Source organism: Antechinus flavipes, chromosome 1, assembly GCF_016432865.1.
Source record: "Antechinus flavipes isolate AdamAnt ecotype Samford, QLD, Australia chromosome 1, AdamAnt_v2, whole genome shotgun sequence".
Classification (NCBI taxonomy): domain Eukaryota; kingdom Metazoa; phylum Chordata; class Mammalia; order Dasyuromorphia; family Dasyuridae; genus Antechinus; species Antechinus flavipes.
Genome location: NC_067398.1, coordinates 125,162,162 through 125,176,277, shown reverse-complemented (window position 1 = coordinate 125,176,277; position 14,116 = coordinate 125,162,162).

Here is a 14,116-nt window from a genome sequence, read left to right as displayed (position 1 = left end):
AATAACTAGATAATATAAGGTTGGAGTATTGCTGTGGTATAGGAAATGATGAGTTGGTGGAGATTTGGATGTATCAAGGAAGCTGTTGTGTTCCTTCAGAGAAACAGAGGATAAACAAGCATAATATGGTCTTATAAAGATACATATGAATGTATGTATATATACACATATATATGTATGTATATTATTAGAGATATATGTGCATATGCATGTATATATATATGTATTATATGAATATATATGTATTATATGATTGGATATATGTGTGTTTATATGTGTATATATCCATATACATAGATGAATATACATGTGTGTTTATCTATATCTATATCTTTATATGCACTTAATTGTAGCTTTCTTGAAGGGGTGTGGAGGAAAGGGAAAGATAAAAGTAAAAAATACATAGTAGAGAACAAAAGAAAACCTACATAGAAACAAAGAAAAAATGGACAGTTCTGAATATAATGTGTATTATAAAAATTTCTTGAAGTGGATTTCTTGAAGTGGAAACTTATTGCTTTCTATTTTGAATCCTTCCTTATGTTCTACTATGCATATGGAAATGGGTTTTTCTCCTATTTTGTATTTAAGTTTAAAATAAATTTTAAAAATTTATTTATATAAAAAATCTTTTTGGGTTCCAAATTCTCAACCTTCTTCCTTCCCCTTTCCTTCCCAGAGAAGGCAAGGAAGGTCATATTGAGTATACATATGAAATCAAGCAAAACATTTTTTTTCATAGCAGCCATGTTACAGAAAAAAAAAAAGAAAAATAAAGTGAAAAAAAATACACTTCAATCTGTACTTAGACTTCTACAGTTTTCTCTGTAGAGGTGAATAGCTTTTCTTTCAATATAAGTCCTTTGGAATTGTCTTGAATCATTGTATTGATCAGAATAACTAAGTCATCCATAATTGATCATCATATAATATTGCTGTTACTATGTACAATTTTCTCCTAGTTCTACTCACTACATTTTTTATGAATTCATTTAAGTTTTCTTAGGTACTTCTGGAGCCATCTGGCTCATCATTTCTTATAATACAATATTATTCCATCATAATCATATGTCACAACTTGTTCAGCCATTCCCCAATTGATGGGCATCAATTCTAGTTTTAATTCTTTACTATCACCAAAATTATTTATAGCTACTCTAAATAGTACTACTGTAAATAGATTGTAGATCCTTTTCATTTTTCTTTAATTTTTTTGGGATACAGATCTAGGAGTGGTATTACTGGGTCAAAAGGTATGCTCAGTTGAATAGTCCTTTGGGTATAGTTCCAAATTGTTCTCTAGAATAATTGGATCAGTTCATAATTCTGCCAACAATATGCTAGTTTTTCAACTTTTTAATATAATTTCCAGCATTTTTATTTTCCTTTCTTGTTAGCCTTCCTATCATGGTAGCCAATCTGATAGGTATGAGATATTACTTCAGAGTTGTTTTAACTTTATTTCTTTAATATTGCTTTAGAACATTTTAGTATGAGTATATATAGTTTTCATTTCTTCTTCTGAAAACTGTCTATTCATATCCTTTAAAATTGTATCAGTTGAAGGATGCATCATATTTTTTATAAATTTGACTCAGTTTCCTATGTATTTGAGAAATCACTCTTTTGTTATAGGGCCCTATAATTGCCTCCTCCCCTCCAGTTTCTTATTTTCTTTTTAATCTTGAATGCATTGGTTTCTTTGTGCAAAAGTTATTTAATTTCATGTAACAGGGTCCTACACCCAATGCAAACAAAAGGTCTCCTGTAATCTCTTTCTCACCAGCTGTCTGATCTTATTGTCACTTGGCTTTTTCCTGCTGCTGCTGCTGTCATAGCCACCTGCAAGGTCTGCTAGGGGTGTTGTAACCAAATGAACTCAGGATTGGTCACTCTCCTAGTGTCTTTTCAACCTTCTAAGTAGTCTTGTCCTGGAAAAATGTCTTACCCTACTTTTTATTGACTCTTCCACTCTAGAATTCAAATTGTTTGAAGGAGAAATGTTGGGAGAGTTCAGTTGGATTACTGTTTCTACTCTGGCATCTTGACTCTGCCCTGATTTCTCTTTTTGATATTCAAATCCCCATTTTACAACAATAAAGTTACAAACCACAAAAAATGGAAGAATTCAGTAATATATATCAGGGGGCTGAATGAAGCACTTTCCAAGGGGCTGAGTACACTGAGGCTATTTATGGTGTCATATATTCCCTGGCTTCTTAATCAGAGGCTTCTGATTGGTCCCTTGATTCCCTGGTTTCTATACTAGGGAGGATGTATCAAAGATAATTGATCCCTGAGTCAAAGAAAATCCATTTCCTCTGATGAAGTGATACAGTGAGGAGATAAAAACTCTTTTGTATTGGCTTCTTTGTGGGACACAACCATTGCTAGTTCTCTCCTTAGACATTCAATAAGGGCTAGTATTTTTCTCTCCTTCTCTCCTCTCCCTAAAAGCAGCTCTCCTTCTGACAGTAAAAACATGTACTTGTCTATAGTAGCTGAGACAGGCATTTGAGCCTGGATCCATTTTTAACTTTTTTTTTGTTAATTTTTTTTCCACTAAGCAATCTTGAGAGATGAAGATTTTCAGCTCATGTAATTTCTTTATCAGTTGGAGAAACTTTCTGGTTACTGACTGGCAGTGGTGGGAGGTACTTCTTATAACTACATTTTTCTTGGAGCAAAACATGACCACCTCCAGAAGCAAGAGCCATGTATGGACTGATTGGTCAGTCTATTTGGGGATTGTGAATTGCTGCTTTGCCAATCCAAAGCAAATTGGCTTTTGCCAATTTGCCAATAGCTGTTACAAGTCTCTTTGTATTCTTTCCACATAAAAGGAGTTATGAGTTAATTTTTCATATTTTAAGTGTTGTTAATGAATACTCCTGAGCTTTTTTTATATTAAGCACTTTTTTTGGGATAAGGAAAACAAATAGCTGTGATTTGGCATAGGAATAAGACACCCACACACACCCACACACACACACACCCACACCAAAATTAAACTAAATAAAACTGAAAGAATTACTGATTCAAAACTTAGTTACTCTCTTCTCCATGATCCTTAAATTTTGGCTTATTGAATTCATCTTTTACCTCCCCTGGTTCCTCTCTATGGGGTGATATAATATTGTGTCATGGTCAGTCATTAGCAAAACTATGAAAAAAGTCAAGCTTCTGAATCCTCCTTCTCTTTCTCCTTCTTGTTATACTCTCTCTTCCTCATTATAGGAAATCAGTAATTTCTTGCTTTTTCAGTTCTCAAAGCCTATGCTCTTCCTGCCCAGGTTTAGGTAGGATAAAAATAAGAACCACATTATTGTTTGTTAAAAAAAAAAAAAAAAACCAAAACATAAACCCAACCTATTTTATGTAGACTTACCCTCTCTTAAGCAAATCTGATATACAAAAAATTGTATGATTTTATAACAAAATTTAAGGAGTGCAATTACTGATTTATACAGAAGAATTCATTTATTTATAAAGAAAATTGACTATAGGATTCTGTCAATTAGTTAATAATAAATACTTAAGTGCCTGCTATCTGCTAGACCTTGTGCTAAACATTGATTTCTTTAAAATCTTATTTTTAAATGATTTTAAAAGAATCCACATGATTTCTTTGATACACTCTATTTTGGTTGCATTTAAATTGTGTAAAGTGAGATCCATGTGCTTCCAGAAATACTAATAAGAAAGAATGACTTTGAACAAAAGACTTAACCTACTTGGGTCTCGATTTCTTCATCTGTAAAAGGAAAGGTTAGACTAGATCAAAGCCACTTAAACTGTGGGTTATGACCCCATTGGGTCATGTAATTGAAAGTGAGAGTTGTAAAATTACGATTTGTTATGAATAAATATTTTATTTATATGCCTATTTTATATATCTATATTCCCAGGGTCAAATAAAAAATTTTTGGGAGAAAAGTGATTGCAGGTGGGAAAGGTTTAAAAAGCACTGATAATGTTAGATGATCTCTGAGGTCCCTTGCAGCTGGTTTGCTATGATCTCTGCCTTTTTTTCTTTTGAATTTTGACATTTTCAATTCAGTTTTTAAATGGTAATACAATTGGAACTTATGCCAAGGATTTTCCACTGGGAATTCCAGGAAGGAAAAAAGAATTCAAAAACCAGTTATACAGATTTTACTCTTTTTTCCTAACTCCATTCTCTCCGCTAGATTTCTTCTTAGTTGAAGGAGGAAAGTGACACTGCAGACTTTACTCTTGTTTTCCTGTTGTGCCTCTCATTCACCTGCCTTCTCGGATACTCTAGTCCATGATACCTGGAATATTTTCAGAAGGTAAGGCCAAGGGGAGGAGGACTCCTATTGGGAGTTTGGACTTTCAAACCTACACTCTCATTTACCTCAGGACATTAATGCATAACAGTAATTAATTGATATGCCTATTTTTTCAAGGTGTATTCAGGGAACAAACTAATACACTTAATCCCATGTTGATTAAAGGCTGCCAAAGAAAGCAATAATCAATCTGCTGATCTAAGCTTTGGGCCAGTTTTCTCTCCTGCTTTCTCTTGTGTGCCATGAGGGGACATATAGGTGGGGTTGTGATTCTTTTGGCCAAAATATCACTTCTTTTGCTTCATTTCAGTCCCTGTCTTACCACTTAGGAGCAGAGACAGGTAAATTACCAGAAGGTCACCCCCTGAAATTTTATGTGGCAACAGGAAGATTTGGTTTTTCTTACCACAGGAGTGAAAAATAGAAATTTTATTTCGTTCCAGAAATTTCAGAGGTTTTGTGGTTTTGTGAAAAGAGAATTAGACTATTTTTAGGCAAAACTACATGAATGATCTGTATAAGACTCTATTTGCATACTTATTAAATACACTGACTTGCAAAAAATGGTTGAGATATTGCCTATTAATATTTACTTTTCATGAAAACACTATGGAAAACCCAGGGAGAGTGTTCCTCTTTCTCTTTTCTCATTTGCAAACTATGATCTCGAAAAAAAAATCAATTCTTTGGTCACTCACAGAAGCTGAGGTTCTGGACTGTTTTTACTCTTCATTGTTTAGGCAACATTTTCCCCCTTTCCCTCACTGACACTCTGGTACGAGTTGCAAACTTGCTTGTGTCTTCTTGGATTTTCATTTTCTTCCTTCATGGCTCATGCCCTTTAACACACTTCCTTTGGTGGTCAGGACTGTTACTTAGCAAATGATGCTGCTGTGAGTCATGACTGTCTTGAGATGTTGCCATCATCTTCAATATGGGTAGGGGACTTCCTTATTTTTTTTTTTAATAGAATCATGCAAAGCTGTGGTTACCACTTTGTTGTTAAATTTCTTCAAGGAAATAGAAACCCAGAAAGTCTTCAAATAGAAAAAGGCAATTAGTTTCTGATTTTGTGACAACATTAGAATGTGTAAGCATCCCTTTTCTTTTTCCTTTAGTTTTCTCAGAAATAAAAATCAACAGTGATAGGGCTTTGTATGGACTGAATATGTGAGGGCTGCAAGATATTAACCATGGGGCCTCTCATTTAAATATCCTTTTAGCAATTGGAAACTATGATCTTTGCTTTGGCTTAGGTAGTTTAGGTGGATGGCTATATGCCCGAAATCAAATCCTCTTCGCAACTTTGTTCAACTGGTTGAGGTAAACTATGGTTCTCCAATTAGGAAGACATGAAATAGTCCAGACCTTGTGATGACATTTCATCATTAAAGTTCAAAGGATTTAGATTTGGAAGAGACATTGGATTTTGTCTCTCTCACTCATTTTGTAGATGGAAATTTTAAGGGCCACAAAGACTAAATTCTTTTCTTAAGGCCTTGTAAGTTGGGAGTAAATTACTGAGTTGGTCTAGGGACTCAAGTACAGTGGAGTAAAATCCAGAGGTCTTTTAAATAATATACTTATGATGGGAATGATTGTAACAACAGATCACATAATCATGTAGCTAGAACTGCAAGGCAGTTAGGTGATGCAGTGGATAGACTGCTGGACCTGGAATCATCTTCTTGAAGACTCATCTTCCTCAGTTCAAATCTGGTTTCAGACACTTATTAGCTGTGTGCACCTAGGCAAATCTCTTAACTCTGCCTCAGTTTCCTCATTTATAAAATGGACTAGAGAAAGAAATATCAAATTACTCCAGTATCTTTATCAAGAAAACTCCAAATTGGGCCATAAAGAGTCAGACATAGCTGAAAGCCAGTGATTAATAACACCACCACCAAAAAGTAGAATTAGGAGGGACAGCAGAGGCGGTAGAAACCAATCCCCTCATTTACATATGAGGAAACTGAGATAGTGAGGATCAAAGATATTATTTGAACCAGATTTTTTGACTCAAGTCCAAGTTTTTTCTTTTGAGCTATGCAATTTCTCTGTAGTGGGGAGCTATAAATTCCAAGCCAAGAAAAGTAATAATCGGCCATAACCAAAACGTATTTCTCATGGTGCCTCAAAACTATGCTAAGACAAGATGCCTGGAAATTTGGTCCTCCTCCTAAGTCCTTTGTCCTCTGACTTCACCTGTGCTCATAGGAGAAATGATAGATTCAACTGTCTTCCTGAAATTTTTTTTAATTTTTAAAATAAAAAAAATTATTATAGCTTTTTATTTATAAAACATATGCATGAGTAGTTTTTCAGCATTGACCCTCACAAAACCTTCTGTTCCAACTTTTCACCTCCTTCCCCCCTCCTCTTCCCTTAGAAGATAGGTAGATCAATATATGTTAAATATGTTAAAGTATATGCTAAATACAATATATGTATACATACCCATACAGTTATTTTGCTGCACAAGAAAAATCGGACTTAAAAATAACCTGAAAAGGAAAGCAAAAATGTAAGCAGACAAAAAGGGAGTGGAAATGCTATGTTGTGGTTCACACTCATTTCCCAGAGTTCTTTCACTGGGTGTAGCTGATTCTCTTCATTATTGAACAATTGGAACTGATTTGGGTCATCTCATTGTTGAAGAGGCCCATGTCCATCAGAATTGATCATCATATAGTATTGTTGTTGAAGTATATAATGATCTTCTGATCCTGCTCACTGAAATTCTTTACTTAAACTGAAGCTTTCATGATCTATCTCTCTAGAGGATATTCAAGATGATAATGCAAAGGGACTGTGTCAAGTTAGTAATACCTAACTTTGAATTTTGATTCTGACACTTGTTGGGGAAGTCACTTAAACCTAAGCCTCAGTTTTCCCATCTGTAAAATGGGAATAACAATGCCTCTGGCATTTAAGTCTGTGTAGGGTTCTTTGGAAGATCAAATCAACATGTCTAGATGCAAAGAATTTTATAACATCAAAAAATAGGAGGATTATATCGAAGGGTCCATACCTATCTCTGAAGCCTGGCTGGAAGGTGGGGAAGTACAGAATAAGAACAGAACTATGGCAATTCTCAGTGTCTTTGGTGGAATCCCATCTAAACCACTGCCTGAGATTCTTAGGATACATGGTTAACTATCCATAAGTCAAGAGACCCTGGAATTTCCCCAGATAACCTCTCACATAAGCAATACCTGACTAGTCTGTCCATAGTAGTAATGTAATTGGGCCATACCATCTCTCATATACATTTTAATAAGAGAGCCAGTTGAAGAATGGGTCTGATGCTCATTTTCTGTGATTATATTTTAATCGACTTGTACTTAGGGAAAGGTCCTTGAAAACCAGCAGTTTCTTCCTCAAAATGTGCATTACTTTGGGGCTAATCTTTGCTATGTAAATCAGTAGATATTGGCATTGAAAAAAGAACTTTAGATTCTTTCTGTTGAATCAGAAACATAAAGAATTTATGGTCAGAGAAGAGTTTAAAGAGTCTTGATTTAAAAAAGTGATGACTACCATTTTTTCAGATTCTGTTCTCTCTTCCTATCTCAATCCCATGACAGCTACCTTGACTCCCATCCTAGCAGGTTTTTTTTCCTCTTAGCTAGCTGTCAAGTCATCCTGAATAAGGCTCAGAACATTGCCTCTCTTGTTTTGATGGAGAATTTCTGAGTCAAAAATAAATGTCATCTAGACCCCCCAAATATGACAAATAATATAATTTTAGGTAGTAGGAAGAAATTGTTGGGTAGGGGGCCAATTTAGCCATTCTTTTATCAAATCACATTAAGTTGTCTTCTTTTCAGTCTTCTTGGCTTTTCCCTGGACTATCTTATCCCAATCAATCTAAATGTTCCAGTACAGACATCCTGTAGAGAGGATCCAGACCTCCTGATAATAGTGAATACTGAGCTTTTATGACTGATCTTTGAAACATGGAGAATGGGAGAGATCCTTCAGGACTGGAAAAGGACAACCAATGCCCCCTATCCTTTTTTTATTTAAAGTAAGAAAATAGAGTCTAAAAAAGTACAGGTTAGTGAGTTTGGTTCCTGGAAAAAATTCTAGAATATATTTTTAATTTGATGTTAGCATGAAGGGAAAAAAAAAACAATCTTAAAAATGAGATCCAGTTTAAACTGAATGGATGCCCATCCATGGGAGAATGGCTGAATAAATTATGGTATATGAATGTTACAGAATATTATTATTCTGTAAGAAATGACCAACAGGATGATTTCAGAGAGGCCTGGAGAGACTTACATGAATTGATGCTAAGTCAAATGAGCAGAACCAGAAAATCATTATACATGGCAACAATAAGACTATACAATGATCAATTCTAATGGACATGACTCTTCAACAATGAGATGGTTCCAATTGTTTAGTAATGAAGAGAGACATCCACACCCAAAGAGAGGACTATAGGAACTGAGTGTGGACCATAACATAGCATTTTCACTCTTTTTGTTATTGTTTACTTGCATTTTTGTTTTCCTTCTCAGGTTTTTTTTCTTTCTAGATCTGATTTTTCTTGTGTAGCAAGATAACTGTATAAATATATACACATATATTGGATTGAACATATATTTTAACATATTTAACATGCATTGGACTACTTGCCACCTAGGGGAGGTTGTGGGGGGAAGAAGGGGAAAATTTGGAACAGAAGGTTTTGCAAGGCTTAATGTTGAAAAATTACCCATGCATATGTTTTGTAAATAAAAAACTATAATAAAATAAAATTTAAAAATTAGATCCAGTTTAAGGCAAAATGTACTGCTTTGAGAAACAGTATATTTATTCTCACAAGAATATATCAAGGGGAGGTTGGTGGGACTCTTTTTAAGGGATGTTGTAGATAAATTTTCTGTTAAGTTGGGCTAAAGACCCTGATTTTCTTTTGAACTCAAAGCTTCTGTGAAAGTTGACCCAAATACCTTCTCCCAGTCTGACCCCATAATTATACCCTGGAAACACATAGCACTTAATTTGCAGGGTGTAAACAGAGCTAGAAGGAAGCATCCAAGTCCAAGCCACACACAACTAATTCTATGACTGTAACCCAAACTATTTAAATTATTTTTTTATCCTGTTGAGATTTAATACCAGTTGTGGTTTTTTAAATCTTGCCTAGATAGATTTAATTCAATGTTATGCTGACAAAAATGCAGCCCAGAAATTCCATATTTGTCCAGGTTGATGGCTCTTTCTGTAAAGTTTAAGCCCAGAAACAGAGATTTCAGCTCAAATCTTCCCATATAGAAAAGTATATAATTACAAAGGGGAAACCTTAGTCTTATGTCCACTTGGGAGCTCTGAAACCTTTTAAACAATAATAGAAAATAACCTATCCCATCTGAGTATTGGAGGCAACCAATTAATATTTCTTTTTCTTAGATGAAGAAGGAAGATGGTATAGTGGACTAAGTGCTGGACTGAGTCAGAAAGACCAATCTGGACTTATACATTAACTGTGTGAGCTTAGACAATTCACTTAATTTACTGTCTGACTCAGTTTCCTCATCTGTAAAATTAGGATCATGATAGCACTTACCTTCCTCTCAGGGTTGTAATAAGGTTCAGATGAAATAACATATATAAATGATAGCTGTTATTATTATTATTATTAGTCAAAACTGTTAGGCAATTCCCATCCAAGTGATATGATATCTTCTGCCTACTTGGCTAGGATATTATTTCACTTGGTTCACATCCTTCCTTAAATCTTTTTTTTTCAGATCATACAAAATGTATTTTTCCATCCTGTCTTTCTCTTTACTCCTTCCCACCCCCATCCCAAATCCCAGCCTTGTATCAGAAGAGAATATCTGGTGATGAACTCTGTCCTCTTAATTTTGGGTTTCAGATATCCTTTCTACCTCTTATTTTGCTCTGATCTGCCTGGGGAATAGAAAGTCTTCTATATGTTTTTATATTGCAGAGATAGATATATTCTACCAATGGAACTTTTACAGGAAAATCATTTCAATGGTATCTGCATGAAGTGATTGTTCCACTTTTGCTCAGGAAATGCCCTCATAATCATGGCCACAAATGTCCATGGTTAAAATGTGTCTCTATAAGTACTGGACACAAAGCAGGAACTTAACAAATGCTTCATGATGATTGCTTGCTTGCCTTTCTCCTCTACTTACCACTCATAAACATATAGCCCTCTGTTCCTGGCTTCCTTTCAGCATATGTCCCATGTCTTAGATGGGCTTTTTCATTTGGTGAGCCATATGCCTAATGACTATATGTAATAACTTAGACATTACATTGAAATCATTGAATCTGAATCTCTCATTTTTACAGATGAAGAAGTTGGGATCCAGAGAAATGAGAGGCAGTATATCATACGGAGGGAATTCTAGGACTGTTCTTAGAGAACTTGCCCTTGTTGTTGCTTCTTTTTAGCTGTGTGACTGGATATATCAGTTCAAATATCTGCACCTCAATGTCCTCCTCTACAAAATGAGAAGTTTGGAATTATTGATCTCAAAGAACCCATTAAAGTTCTAAGTCTAAAATCTTAAAATCTCATGAAGTGATCTGTTCAAGATTAAATAGTGATTTAACTAGGAGAAGAACTTAGGTTTTCAGAATGAGGCAATATGGAAATAGTGGAAAGACCATTGACCTTGGCTTGTACTTGAGTATAGCCCCTTATCACTTCTCTTTCCCCTGGATGATTGCAGTAGCCTCCTAATTAGCCTTCCTATTTCATCTCTCCCACTCCTGTCTGTCCTATACACTGCAGTCAAATTGATTCATCGCCGCTAAACACAGAGCTGGTTATATGGCACTACTACTTTAATCAACTCCCATGGCTTCTTTTTGCCTCTAAGATAAAATATAAATTCTTCTATTTAGCTTTTAAAATCCTTCAAAACTTGGCCTCAGCCTCCTATTCCAGCCTCATTACACATGACCCCATCTCCTGCACCTTTCTTTCTTTCTGTCTGTCTTTATCTGTTGGTCTGTCTCCCAAATGGGACCACAAAGAATCAGAAATGACTAAGCAACATTTATTATTATCAATTACTCACATTATTATTATTATTAATCACTTTGACTACATTTACACTTTTCACTTTATATTTATACTGTATATAGTACACACATGTTCACATGTAATATACACATAAGCATACATACACATATATACATGTATATGTGTGTGACAAAACCAAAATAACTAAATAGCACCAACAGAGATTTTAAGAGATGGAGGCTAGAACTGTGGGGAGTGGGGAAAGCCTGTTCTAGGCATGGAGCACAGTCTATGCAAAGGTGAACAGTGTCAGAAATAGTAAGCAAGCCAGTCAAACTGGACTTTTGTATTCCTATAATCCTGTAGTAATCCTGAAAAGTCTATTGGAACCAGGTTGTGAAGAATTTTAAAAACCAAAATAAAGAAGTTTGTATTTATTCTAGAGCTAATAGGGAACCACTGAACTTTATTGAACAGGAGAATGATGCAGATAGACTTGGAGGATATAAGGAGGATTCATCAAAGGGAGGAGACTATTGCAGTAGCCTAGGTGAGAGCTGATGAGGGCCTGAACTTGAGAGGTGGTCCTGTAGATGGGAAGTAAGGAATGGATGTGAGAGGTTGCTAAGATAGCATCAATAAAATTTGGTAAAACTGGGTATTGAGGGCGAGAGAAAATGAAAATTTAAATATGATATTTAGGTTCTAAATCTAAGTGATTGGAAGAATGGCAATGTCCTTGAGAATTTAGCAAAATAAGTGGATTTTGAAGAAAAAGTAAGTACTGTTTTGGCCATGATAAGTTTGAGATGCCTCCTGAAAATACAGCTTGGAATATGTGTGTGTGTGTGTTTGTGTAATTTGCATAGAGATAATAATTAAAGCCATGGGAGTTGATGTTGTCACCAATAAAAATAATAATAGCTAGTGTGTGTATATATATATATATACATATATATATATACACATATATGTATATATTTGTATATATACACATACATATATACACACAAATGTATATATGTATATATAGACACACACACATATATATACACACACCTACTCTATCTATCTAGCATTGTAAGATTTGCAAAACACTTTAGAAGTATATCATCATCCTTCCAATAAATGAAGAAGTAGATTGATGAGTAATTTCATCTATATTTTATAGATGAGAAACTGAAGCATACTGGTAAAGCCTTGCCCATGTCATATAAACTAGTAAAGTATAAGGCAGGATTCCTTATTCCAAGTCCAATCCTCTATCCACTGAGCAACCTCATTATCTTATTAAATAAGAAAGAGAGAGAGTGAGGTAGAATCAGAGAGTAGAGGGATGGACTCACAGCTAAGAGTTTAATGTTTAATGTAGAATAGTTACCACTCTCACTCTTTCCCTCCTTCCCCCTTCTTCTACTCCTTTTCCCATGACCACTCTCACTTCTGCTACTATTACTGCTGCTGCCCCCATCCACTCTACTGTACAACTACTACTGTTTTTGTTTTGTTTTGTTTTGTTTTTCTGCGACAATTGGGGTCTTGCCCAGGGTCACACAGCTAGGGTCTGAGACAAGATTTGGACTCAAGTCCTCCTGACTCTATTTACTGAGTGCTTTATTTACTGAGCCACTTAGCTGCACCCCTCACTTCCTCCTCCTGCTGCTGCTGCTGCTGCTGCTTTCCTGAAGCTACTTAGTTTTGACAATACTCTTCCCACAAGTGGTAATTCTTTCTCAGTCACTTTATCATCAGATTGTCTCGAGAGAGGTAAGTGTTCTCTGGTTTTAGCACTGGGCTTGTTAGCAAGAGTGTGTTTTCCAGAATGCTGAACAAGGATTGGCTTTATTCCTTTATAATAGAGAAGTTTATTCCTTGGAGATTCTTCACTTTCTGAAGGTGCTGGATTGTATTTGTTTGGTCTTACAATATACAGTAGTACTCCTCTTCATGACTGTTGTTTTCTGTGTACATTGGGAAACACTTGAGATAACAAACAGATATTGTTATCATTGTAGGATTTTAGAAATTTTATAGCTACATCTATGGTTTTGCTTTTTAAATTGGGACTGGTTAGACTATTGTTGAGAGACTCTTTTCTAAGAATGAGTCTATTTTGATTATGTCACCATTAGACTTACAGTCATGGTTTATATCTATAGACTGTAAGTTCCTTGAAGGAACAGCTAGGTGGCTCACTGGATAGAGCTCTCTGCATGGAGTTAGGAAGACTTGTCTTTCAAATCCAATCTCAGATACTTACTAGCTGTCTGATTCTGGGTAGTCATTTAATCCTGATTACCTCAGTTTCCTCATTTGTAAAATGAGCTGGAGAAGAAAATGACAAACCACTCCAATATCTTTGCTAAGAAAACCTCAAATAGGGTCACAAAGGGTTGGACATGACTGAATAACAACAAAAAAGCTCCTTGAAGAAAGGGACTACTGCATTTTTTTCTTTTTATCCCTAGCACCGCCTATTTCTCAGTCATCATCCAGGCAACACCCACTAACAATAGGATCTCCTAAGACTCAAAGTTGAATCCTTTTTCTCTTTTCCCTCTGTATTATTTCACATAGCAATATCATTACCTCCCATGGATACAATTATTATTACTTTGCCAATGATTCTCAGATCTAGCTGTCTAGAGCTGACCTCTTTTTTGATCTCCATTCTTATATTTCCAATCATCTATTTGGCATTTTGAATGGGATATGTCACAGATACCTTTAATCCAACATATCCAGAACACAATATATATATTTTACAAACTCCCTTTTCCTA